The following is a 13,709-nucleotide window of genomic DNA, read 5'->3' as shown; positions in this document are numbered from 1 at the left end:
GCTATTAACTATCCAACAAAAAATATCTCATCATTCTCTTTCCTTGTGATGTATGAGAATTATTGTCTAGCATTGGCTTTCGCTTTGCGTTTTTCAATTTGGCATTGTGAGAATGCTGATGCTATTTTCTTGCGTATGAATAAGTGATCTGAGAATAAACTATCTTCTCATATGAAAAACATGTGATATACTTTGTTTTAGTTTTTAGTAATTTTTAATATAAAATGATTAAATAAGATATATGTCATAATTTAAATAGTTTGAAAATATAAATATGGGTACTATAGTTCATAGGATTAATATGCTTTTATGTAAATGTTTAATACAGTACATAAAAATTATAAAATTATAGATTATTAAAATAATTTAGAGTAAGTGCTTATTGTGTTTCCTTAAATTTTTACATCTACTCCTCAAAAATTGTAAAACCTAAAATAATCCCTAAAATATCATCAAATATTAGTTAAATTAGTTTTTTTTAACATATTTTATGAAAAGACTATTCTAACCTACATTTGTGATGATTGAATAATAATTTGGATTTTTATTTTTTCAGCTATCAAATTGGTACACAACATTTTTTAAGGATTAAAGTGAGTATTTATTCAAAATTTTATAGATTGATATTGGAGTGATTGTTTGGACCATCAAAGCTATTGCCTGATCCTCCTAAGATCAAAACCACAGCCACTGAGTATTTATTTGCTTCCACACAAATGTAGGTAACCAAAAGGGTCCATTCTAAGTAAAGTGAGTATTTGATCAAAATTTTATAGATTGATATTGGAGTGATTGTTTGGACCATCAAAGCTATTGCCTGATCCTCCTAAGATCAAAACCACAGCCACTGAGTAAATAAATGTGTGGAAGCAAATGTGTGGAAGAGTTCAAAAAAATGTAGTGTTGCATAAGTTTATGGGTCCATTCACTTATATGCTCTTTAACTCATCCATTCTTGCCCATGGAGGAATGTTGTAACCCATTGATGAAGATCTCTTTAACTCATCCATTCTTGCCCATGGAGGAATGTTGTAACCCATTGATGAAGATCTTCCATCAAGTGGTACCAGGACCGATGGTTCGGCTGGGAAATGGTGGACTTAAGGGGGAGTCGACCAGAAAGTGTGTGATACCCACACTTGAGGGGGAGATTGTTGGGTTTATTCAAGTGTGAAGTCTCACATTGGATATGCGTGAAGGAGTGAAAGATAGGTAGGAAAGACCTATGAAACTAATGTCTTAAGGTTTTGGTTGAAGATGTGATGTCTCACTTGTGACTCTTCACTCTTCCCATGCCATGTAACAATGGCACTCCCCGGTGGTCGAAGGCTCCCGATCGCAGTTTGGTCCAACAAGTGCATTTACTTCTATATGAATGAGTATAATATATATATGCATATCTAAAGATTTTACACAGTTAGTGCATCATCTATCATTCATTTATATTATTTGTATTTAAGAGTCAATGATAATTGAAAATGAATGGTAGATAATGCGGTAACAGTTGTAAAAAATCTTACACAAGCTGTATATACATCTTTTTCCTCTTTTACCAGTATCTCACTCGCACACTCATAAATAAAGGCAACAAGAAAGATTCTATAATCTAATATTGAGCATTTGACAGCAGATGACATGTTTTTGTAGATAAAATGGGCACCCCACATTGGTGCAGTATGCTACCAGCTGAAGTGTTTCAGGTTTTGGTTTTAAATCTTAGTACTAGGAAGTACACCTTACCAGAGTTCATGGACAAAATGAGTAAACTAAAAGTTCTGATAATTACCAGCTATGATGATTTCAACTTCTCTAAAATTATACAGTTTTGAGATACTCAGCTCTATATCCACCCTGAAAAGAATCAGATTGCAACAGGTTTTAGTTCCTCCCCTTGGCAACTTGAACAATCTGCGAAAATTGTCCCTTTACATGTGTGATACAAGTCAACTTTTTCAAAATGAAACCATCCCAATTTCAGATGTACTTCCAAATCTAGAAGAATTGAGTATTGACTATAGCATAGATTTAGTAGAACTACCTGCTGAGCCATGCAAAATTACCACCTTGAAGAAGCTTAGTATCACTAAATGTGGCAAGTTTTCATTTCTACCACAAGAAATTGGAAACCTGGTCAATTTAGAAATGCTAAGACTTAGTTCATGGTCTGTTTTGGGAGAGTTGCCTTCTTCAATAGGAATGCTTGATAAGCTTAGTTACCTACTTACCTTGATATCTCATACTGTTACAGCCTTTATAGTTTACCTCAGGAAATTGGTGAATTCGGTAATCTTAGAAAGCTCCATATGAGCCTTTATAGTTTACCGTCGAAATGATGTTGAGCTCTGCTAGGGCTTATCCAAGGGTTTTTCCAACTTTCTTGGAGCGTTGAACCAATCTCAGTTTTCATCTTCCAAACTTCTTGGAATCATCATGAAATCAGGCAAAGCGTTTATTCCTTGGAGCTTCCTAGACTCAACCGTGCCTTCCTCTTCTTCTCCTCAACAATCTCCCTCCACAAAAAAATCCTTTGCTCAAGCATTGAAAAACTCTTGTGATATTGCAGTGTCACAACTTCCTCAACCTTGCATAAAGGGTGATGCCATTGCAATCAAAATACCAGAAGAAGACTACCAAGCTGGTCTTCAAAGATGCAAAAATCATCTCCATGGTAGGTTAATCTTGACTAAAGGGGATAAACCCATTAAGTTTGTTGACTTGAAAGCTAAGCTTACTTCCCTATGGAATATGTTGGGAAAGTGGGATATGATTTCTCTTGGAAGAGGTTTCTATGATTTCTCCTTCTCTTCTCTGGATGACATGAGAAGTGTGTGTGCAACTGGGTCCTGGAATCTAAAGCCAGGGTTTCTCCGTCTATTTCTATGGACACCGGATTTTAATCCCAACCTCCAGAAGTTAACTCACTCTCAATGCTGGATAAAAATCTTGGGGCTGCCTCAAGAGTATTGGAGTCCAAGAATTATCTTCTCCATTGCAGGGGGAATTGGCACACCAATATCGCTAGATGAGGCTACAAACAGAAGAACTTTTGGGCATTTTGCTAAGGTTCTAGTGGACATAAATCTAAAAGCATCTTTACCTGATCAAATTCTGGTTGAAAGAGAAGGTTTTGCCTTCTTCGTGAACATTGAGTATGAAAACTTGCCAGAATTTTGCACAGCTTGTGAATCTATCGGGCATTTTGCCTTTAACTGTAGAAAATTCTCCAAAAAAGAAGGGGCAGAGGATCCAATTCCTCCAATCCCTCCTAAAAAGCCACCACATATGCACAAACCTCCTATCCAGGCTACCCCTCAGGTAGCTCCTCAGGTGGTTCAGGAGAATGATTTCTTTATAAATCTGGAAATTGATAATAATGAGGCAGGGGATATTCCTACAAATAATGAGGAAGGGATTTTGCATCATGGGCACAAAATAGGTCCAGCATCTATTGATGAGGTGGTCAGCTCCCAGGATGATGAGGAGAGGTTGAACTCTAGAGTTGAGGACTCCCTTCGAAATGTGACTATTGAAGCTTTGGAGGAAGTTGCAAATTCGTTTGAACAGGCAGATAATGAGAATATCATCATTCAGGATGACACTGAGATTGTGAATCCTAGGGTCATCAGTGACATCAAAATTGTAGGAAGACTCTGGGCTGATGATGACACAATAGAAGAAGGGGAGGAAGAAGAGAGCTTTACCAGTGTCATGTCTAAGTCCCAAAAGAAAAGAATGAAGAAAAGAAGCAATTCTGAAAGGATTCATAACACCCGAAAGGGTAGACACCAAACTTCTGCTCAATGAAAGTCCTATATTGGAACTGCAGGGGTTTTGGAAACACCAAGACAAAGCTAGCTTTTAAAAATCTTTGTTTGTCTAATAAACCGGATTTGGTTTTCATATCCGAGCCTATGATCTCTTCTCTGGAGGTGAGCAATCTTTTCTGGTCTGAGGTAAGCTTAAGGCTCTTTGTGGTTAATGACAGAAGCCACCTCATTCCTAACATTTGGGGTCTGTGTAGGATTGATCTCCTTCCTACTGTTATCTCCAATTCAGATCAGCAAGTGTCAGTCTCCATTGACATAGAGGGTAATTTGTGCAACCTTTGTGCTGTGTATGCTCACTGTAACTATATTCAAAGAAGGAAGCTTTGGACTGACATACACTCAGTTATGAGTTTGCATGTTGGTGCCTAGTGCTGCATAGGAGACTTCAATGTAGTGTTGGGAGCTCATGAGTGTAGGGGAGCTAGGCTGCCTTGCAGAGGTCCCTCTGAGGAATTCAAATCCTTCTCTAATTCTGCTAACCTCATCCATCTGGACACAAGAGGAGCCTCTTATACTTGGTCTAATAGAAGATTCCAATCTGCCTTAACTGAAAAAAGATTGGACAGGTCTCTTTGTAATGATGTGTGGTTACATTCTTGGACCCAAGTCTCTTGCTGCACTTTGCCTAGAATTGCTTCGGATCACCACCCTATCTTACTGTCTACTACATCTGACTATACTACCAGGAAATCTCCTTTCAGGTTTCACAAAATGTGGCTGACCCATCAGGATTGTAGGAGGGTTGTCATGGATTCTTGGAGGCAGGTTACTTTTGGTTGTCCCATGCTAATTCTATCTCATAAGCTCAAGTGTCTCAAAAAGGAGCTCAAGATATGGAACATTAATGTCTTTGGCAACATACATCTTCGAGTGAAAATGGCCTCTGAGAATCTAGAAATAATTCAACAATCTATCTCTACTTCTGGTCCTGATCATAATCTGCTGGAGCAAGAACACAATGCTCAAAATGAGTTGGCTGAGGCTTTGATTGTTGAGGAACAATTCTGGAAAGAAAAGTCCAGAATTAATTGGCAAATCAATGGGGACAGAAACACTTCTTTCTTCCATAAAATAACAAAAATTAGGCAGGTCTTCAAATCTTTGTCTTTGTTAAAAGATGGGGATAAGCTCTTGACCTCTCAGCTGGAAATTGCCAATCATGTAGAGAATTACTTCAAACACCTATTTGCTAGTCCTAATGACTCTTCTGCCAATGGTTTAATTAACTCTGTCATTCCTAATATGGTCTCTATGGAGGAGAATAACATGCTAACCTCCTTTCCTAATCCAATGGAAATTAAGATTGCAGTGGATGCTATGAATGGAGATGGTGCTCCTGGGCCAGATGGTTTTGGAGGCTGCTTTTATCATGCTTTCTGGGACATTGTTGGGGATGATGTTTGCAAATCTGTGCAACAATTCTTTATTCAAGGGTGGATTCTGCCCAACCTGAATTCTAACACAGTGGTCCTCATTCCTAAACACTCTGAAGCTTGCACAATTGAGGAGTTTAGGCCTATTGCTCTGGCAAATTTTCAGTTCAAAATTATTAGCAAAGTCATTGCTGATAGGTTGGCTTCAATCACATCTAGGATCATTTCCCCTAATCAAAGAGGGTTCATTAAGGATAGGAGCATCTATGATTGCATCTGCTTGGCCTCGGAGGCTATAAATTTGCTTGATCACAAAGTGTTTGGGGGTAACTTAGCTATCAAACTGGATATCAAGAAGGCTTTTGACACTATGGATTGGAACTTCCTTCTCAACACTCTCAATGCTTTTGGTTTCAATGCCAAATTTGTCAATTGGATCAGCACCATCTTACATTCTGCTAAGCTATCAATAAATGTGAATGGTGAAAATGTGGGATTCTTCTCCTGCAAAAGGGGAGTGAGACAAGGGGACCCCCTGTCCCCCCTGCTTTTTTGCATAGCTGAGGATGTTCTAAGCATGGGAATTTCCAAGTTGGTGCTTGAGGGCAAGCTTAGCACCATAAGTGGTCCTAGAAATCTGAGAATTTGCAGTCATGCTTTTTATGCTGATGACATATTAGTCTTTTGTAAGGGCATCAAGAGAGAAATTATAGCTCTCAAGCATCTCCTAAGGGATTATGGTGAGGCTTCAGGGCAGCTGACTAACCCTGCTAAATGCAGATTCTTCTCTGGAAAAATTACAGCAAGGAAAGGTGCTGCCCTTAATGATGCTCTTGGATTCTCTGCTGGGTGTATTCCTTTCAATTATCTTGGAGTCCCTATCTTCAAAGGCAAGCCTAGGAAAATTCACCTTCAATCTGTTGCTGATAGAATTCTGGGGAAGCTAGCAACCTGGAAAGGCCATTCTCTTTCCATAATGGGCAGAGTTGAGCTAGTCAGGTCAGTCATTCAAAGTATGCTCTCTTACAGTTTCCACATATATGCTTGGCCTAATCAATTGCTCAAGTTTGTGGACACTAGCATCAGAAATTTCATATGGTCTGGAGACACTAAAATCAGGAAGCTTGTTACTGTGGCTTGGAAGAAGGTGTGTCAACCTCTTAAAGCAGGGGGGCTTGGTTTAAAATCAATCAAGAATCTCAACCATGCAGCTTTGTTAAAACTGGCCTGGGAGATGTCTTACTCCAATGAGGATTGGGCAACTTTCTATAGGCAGAGGTTTGGAAGCTATAATATGACTAGATACATAAAGTCTTCCATCTGGCCTGGAATTAAAAGCAATTGGCATCAGGCAATAGACAATTCCATATGGATAGTTGGTAATGGGAGCAGAATCAATTTTTGGAGAGATAATTGGCTAGGAGAGGCTTTGGTGAATTATTTACAAATTCCTGTCTCAATTCATCCTCTTCTGCAGGCTCAAGTGGCTGACTTCATTATTGATTCAAAATGGTTCATCCCTAGCTCTCTGGCTATCAGGTTCCCAGAATTAATCACGAAAATTTCTCAAATTAATATTTCTGGTAAACCTGACAGATTCATCTGGAAATCTTCTGTGGATGGCTTGATGACTCTAAGGGACGCTTCTGATTGGATTAATGTTAACCCTCAGCCTTTAAATTGGTGTAAGGCAATTTGGTCCTCCTCCATCCCCCCCTCAAAATCTTTCACAACCTGGAGATTTAGGCATGGTAAACTCCCTACTGATGAGAATTTGCAAAAGCGTGGTTGCTCTTTGGTCTCAATGTGTAACCTATGCAAGGCTGCAAATGACAATTCTGAGCACATATTCCTCAATTGCCCTTTTGCAGTGAGAATTTGGAACTGGCTTGGCACGACATTATCAATATCCATAAACAATCAATCCATCTCTGCCATTCTTGCTCAATGCAATAGACAATGGAGTCCTCAAGTGCATCATGTTCTGGCTGCTAGTGTGGTGCATATCATAAACACAATTTGGTTTTGTAGGAATCAAGATCGTTTTCAGGACAAAAAAATTAACTTCAACTCTGCTATTTCCAGGATCAAATTGGCCATTGCTCTTTCTGGTAATCACTCTAAGCTCATTGCTAGCAATTCAATGAGGGATTTCAACATCCTTAGGAGCCTGAATGTTGCAATTAATTATTCCAAAGCTCCTAAAATTGTGGAAGTTTGCTGGTATCCTCCTCTTCATGACAGAATCAAGATCAATTCGGATGGTGCTGCTATGGGCAGCCCTGGTAATGCTGCAGGGGGAGCTCTGTTCAGAAATCATAGAGGCGATTTCTTGGGAGGTTTTGCTGATTTCTTTGGCATTCATGATGCTCTTTATGCTGAATTACTTTCAGCAATCTTGGCTATTAATTTGGCTCATAAAAAAGGTTGGTTCTCTATATGGTTGGAAAGTGACTCTGCTCTAGTTGTTGAAATCTTCAAGGGAAAGGCAATGGTTCCTTGGAAGCTCATATACAAATGGGATCACTGCAAGCAATTATTAGCCTCTATGAATTGTATTGTTTCTCATATTTATAGGGAGGGGAATAGCTGTGCTGATAAATTAGCAAATCATGGGCTCCACCATAGGACCTTCACTTGGTGGAATTTTGTTCCTAACTTCCTTTCTCATGACTTTTCTAGAAATAGGTTGGGTCTTCCTAGCTATAGGTTCACTTCATTGTAGCTCTTTGTTGCCTTTCTGGCCTCTCTTTAATATATTTCTGCAGTAGCTTTTATAAAAAAAAAAGAAAGCTCCATATGACAGGTTGTACATGGTGCAAGTTGCCAATGTCAGTCATAAAATTTGAGCATTTAAGGAGTTTGATATGTGATGAAGAGACTGCTGCATTTTGGGAATATTTCAAGCTTAGTCTTCCAAATCTAGAAATAAAGGAGACTGACATAGATGTTCCCATGTTTATTTAAATTGGCTTGCTGTGTTTTGTTCATGACACTTTATTACTACATTTCTTTTGAAGGAGACTTGATTATTACTTAAAATTTGCTTGCTGTGTTTTGTTCATGAGACTAGAAATAAAGGTGGCGGATATTTAAGATACGGGAATTGTTGCATCATGTGTGTTGGTATGCCTATTTATGTGATGAACAATATTTTCTTTTTCCATTTATAATTATTTCTGGGGACGGATAAGGTGTTGATTGATCAGCATTAATCTAACAAGCTCATTTACTTCAAACCTGATATTGTAAATTGAGTGCAAAATGTATGCATCATAATTATAAAAATTTATATACAATCAATATATCATTTATCATTCATTTATATTACTTATATTTAAAAATAAGATAATTACAATTAAATATGAATAATTAATAATAGAGTGTTACTATAAAAAATTCTTACAACATGCATCTTTTTCTCTGGTAAATTACAGCCAACTTTAATATATATCATAATCATGGCTAACATCAAAGTGACAAAATATAATGAAAATGAAAGCCATGGTCAAATGTGAAAGAAAAAAACATCATAGGGTAGTTATTTTTGGTTGAGTCAGTGATGAATCTTGGAGTAAATATTTGGGGAGTCATGAAATTATTTACTGAACAATCCAATAATAAATAATGTTGGTTTATTGTTATTTTCTTAATGAGAAATTAGAATAATTAAATGAATCCAAGGGTTTTTATGAAGTAAATATATAAATCTGATGTATAAAATGATTTATTCCGTGCTCTACTAGTTAATGAATTGCTCTATTGATTTGTGTCCATGGTGGAAAACTCACAATTTGGATGAAATTTTTTGGACTAATCCAAGAACTAAAGTATTATTGAGTTCACAATAGTAATTGGAATTTATTAAAATTAAATATAGATATGTAAGGTTTATATTTGATCCTGGAAGATAGAATGGTAAGAAGTTACGAAGAAACAACATGGTTTGGCCGTGTGGTCAGACAATTTTTCAGTTTTCTTGCAATTTTCTAAAAAAATGTTATTTCCCATTTGAATAAGTAGTTATAGATCCTTCTAGGCTAAATTTCATGTGTTTATTTTTGTGTATGTGACTTTTCAATGATTTGCATTTTCCTTGCCCCAAAGGATTGAGTGAGGGTCAAAATATTTATTACTTTATTAAAACTTGCACTTTCATTAATTGGAGTTGTCTTTTTATCTAATTCAATTGCCTATAAATGTACTTTCATTTTGATAAATGAACATATCAAGTGGTATCAAATTTGACTCTAAGGAGAGTAAAGGAAGCATCAAGCATTGTTGGTACTAAGGTTGATGGAATCTAAGCTTGTTGGTACTAAGGTTGATGGAATCTGACATTGAAGATGAACAATACTTCCAAACTCGATGGCATGTCCAAGAGAAGGTATTTTATGTCATCTGGAATCAAAAGAATATCTTTAACTTTGCTAGCACTAGATTTGATGTCAAAACTTAATTTAGACATATTAGTGACAAATCAAATTAGAATCCCTTCCTTTATTGATTAATATAAAAATGTTTGTTGTGAAGTAAACTCATGAACACATGCATCTTTTATTTGGTAAAAGATGGTATGTTGATAATGAGGCAATATTGCTTGGACCATGGTGAACGTGTGAGAACTCTTGCTCCCTTATCTCTTGAGATTGCACAAGATGATCAAAAGGAGAAAATTAGAAGAAAGTCAAAATAAAAATGTCTTAATTTGTTTTTTATTTCTAATGTTTGTTCTTCTGAGCATGATTTGCGAAAATAAGTGGACATCATCCCAAGTGAATCCTTGTTCATCCAACTCGATTTTGGAAGTTTACCTTAGGTGGATAAGAAGAAAATCACAATAAAATCATCATTCCAAGTGAATCGATGCACAATAAGCCAATTCTAGACAAAGAGTTGAATTCAAGAATATTTCCAAGAAAGAGGGAATGATGCATGCCAAGCGTGGGTAACCGACAATTTGAATGAAAAATCTTGGAATAATCCAACAAGTGAAAGATTAAGCCTTATTGAGTTCCCAATTGTACTTGGAATCATTAAAATCAACAATGATACATAAATTTCATATTTAACCCTCGATGATAGAATGGTGTGAATCTGTAAAGAAACGACATGTGAAAAATAATCATTTGACCCTCGAACAACTTTTGAATTTTCTGGCAATTTTCTGAAAAATTATTATTTCACTTTTGAATTAGTGGTTATAGACTCATCTATGCTAAAACTCACGTTTTTTATTATGGTGTATGTGACATTTTAAAGGTTTGTATTTTCCTTACCCTAAAAGACTTAGTGTGGGAGAAGATAATTATTATTTTCTTAGAACTTGCACTTTCATTAACAGGGGGTCATCTTGTTTAGTTCAATTGCCTATAAATGTACTTCCATTTTGATACATAAGCGCATCTTGAATTATAGCTTACAAATATTGTTTAATGCATACTGTGAGAATTCTTCTCCTTGGTTCTTAGCTGAACTAATTCAGAAACTTATCACCGAGTTGATCACCCTTTGAGGCATTAACCTGTTTATTTATCAACTATCCTTGGTTGTGACACCACTCAAATTCTTTATTTCCATTTCTTACCTTCCAAAAACTTGTTTTCGACCTTGTTCTTTATGTAGTTACTATCCCATACTCAAAATATATAAGTTTTCTACTAGAACGATCATTCAAGAAGGATGGAAGGAGATTCACATTATCTATTGGATGGTAGAGGTGAAATAGTACAAGTCAACCTCAAACTTGCATTAAAATCATAACCAAATTAATAAATTTGTGTAACGTATGACTTGGTACTAATAAGTATTTTAAAAAATATTTTTATTTTATTATTATCAAAATTTAAATTGATTTTTTGTTTTTATTAATTCTAAAAGCATGTTAGATTCTAACAAAAACTAAAATATAATAATTCCTGAAAATGTTATGAATAGTTGAAGGGGTGAGTATGAGATGGGTTAGGACGGGTTAAGCATGTCTCTCACCCGTCCTAAATATTGATCGAATCAATTTTTGAACTTGAACATGTCTATAATTAGGATGAGACGCGCGAGGGACATGTCCAAAATAAGACGGGTCAAGATAGGGACGGATCCGGGTTGGAAAAGGACAAAATGACAAACGTATATTTTTTCCCAAATATTTAATTATGCACAATCAAAATTATCACAATATGTATATAAACTCAACTAAAATCTGCATCTCACATACATCAGTATATAAACTACAAACTGTAAATTGCATCCTTCAAACTAAAAAGTATCACAATCATATGACTGAAAATTATAGAAGACATTGAAATTTTCAGAAAAAATTAATTGTCAAGTGTCAAGTGCTCTTGTAAATGATAAAAAACACATGAGAAACAAGTAGACACAAAAACTATTCTGCTAAGTTTAATAAGAGAATCAGTAGACACAATCCAACATTTAATATCATACGTAGTTATTGTGCAGAAATCTATTCTGCAAAATTTTACAAAAACTACAAAAATTTAGCTAAGCAGAAAATTAGTTAAATAAAATATGCAACACTTTTATGCAAGCAAATGTTAAATCAAAGGGAGTACATGGACATGGAATATCTGACACCTTCTAACCTCTACTCTCATTCCAAAATGTTGGTGTCATTATAATTTTCATTTTGACACAAGGTACTGGCATGCTGCAATAACTATTATAAATTAATGATTATTTTCTTTAAATAAAATTTTACTATATAAAAGAATGATTAACCCCCAAGACACCTAATAAATTAAGAAAGATGGCCAGTTTGTCACATCAATTATGAATAAGGTGTACCAATTATTTTGAAGCTTAAGTTTTAAATTTTTTATTTTGTGAAAGTAAAAGTTTAGAATATGTGAAGTTACCTACCAATGAAAAGGACTAGGGTCTATTATGGATTGGATGGTGACTTGAAAATAATGGAAAAAAGATGAAGAAGACGGGTTGAAGGCTATTGGACAATGGCAATCAGAGGCGATAGCATTAGCATAAGCAACTTCAAAGAGTAAAAACAAACAATGGAGAAAATAATTAAACTCTTAAGCGCCGCAATGTCCTTCACTCTCGTTGCAACAATCCTTCACTATCCAGGAGAATTAAACAATGAAAAAAATAGGTAAAAAAAGGATCATATGATAAGTGGTGTGGATATGTTGTATGAGCTTGTAGGTATTTGAGTTATGTGGGCTGAACATAATAGGTATTGATTGTTAGGTATCAGTGACAGAATACACCTAGAGGGGGGTGAATAGGTGTCGCGGTTTCCAAATACCGCTATTCGCACCAAAGCCCTATTCTGGAAGATCACCCAGTTAATAGATTAAAGAACTGCCTTAATCGATTAAGTCACACTGAACAGACAATTGCTGAATGGCTTGATTGCACAACCACTCACCGATTATACAGAAATGATACAACATATATATTTGAACACAATTGATCTTTATATGGCCGAATTACAATATTCAAATTATCAGCTAAACTAGGCAATTAAAACAACTTGAAAAAGTAAAGAGATAATGGTAAAAAACAGTCTGCAACAAGGTTTTTATACTGGTTCGTTTTGTGGTCCACTTCAAAACTACATCTAGTCCTCTCCTTCCGATCTCGGGATATTTTCTTCACTAAAACTGAAACAGATGTATATTACATACACACTTCCAATTACAAGACCTTGGATGCTACCTTCTTGAATTTCCAGAACCCCTATCTTGGTTTGACCACACTAATCGCCTAGGAAAACCTTTCCTACAATCTAGCCCCAGCCAAGAGTATGTTCTAAACTCAAGACCTCCAAGTCTTGGTGAAGACTCTCTGTATCTCGTTGGTGGTAAGACCCTAAGAGACAACTTTCCTTGTCACAAAAACAACGCAAAAACAGAGTGTTATGAAGCACAAAATGGCTCAAATATTACAATTAAGAACAAACTATAAACCCCATACAAATCTCACAAATTATCAAGAATATGTATAAGATCATAATCATGAAGAAAAATGTAATTTCTATCCTACGAAATATCTAAAAGAAATGAAAGAATCATGCAAGAAAAGATAGAATGATGAACACATTTAATCACATGCAATGGATGACATTTTAATCCCTAAGCATGATACTATCTCTCACATGCAATTCTCTCTGCCTATATGACATACAATGAGCACGAAAATATGCAACTTAAAAATTCTAAAAATGAATGAATGAATGCATGAAGCATGGTGTAAAAACATAGTTTATTTTATGCCCAATTAATCGATTAAGTGCCCTTTTAATCGATTAACAAGCTTTTTAGAATAACGGAATTTTGTTTTTCAGTTATCTGTTGAAACTGATTAAAACTGTTTTCACGTTAATCGATTAAAGCCTTTCTTAATCGATTAACTGGCATATTTTCAGTTAAGATATTAAATGGTAAACTACCTATATGTTATGCTTATCAACTATACATGTTTTACCATTATGTTATGCCTAAGATACGCAAATAACATGTATGATTAATGC

This window comes from Lupinus angustifolius, chromosome LG18, assembly GCF_001865875.1.
Source record: "Lupinus angustifolius cultivar Tanjil chromosome LG18, LupAngTanjil_v1.0, whole genome shotgun sequence".
Lineage (NCBI taxonomy): Eukaryota > Viridiplantae > Streptophyta > Magnoliopsida > Fabales > Fabaceae > Lupinus > Lupinus angustifolius.
This window is presented reverse-complemented; position numbering follows the sequence as displayed.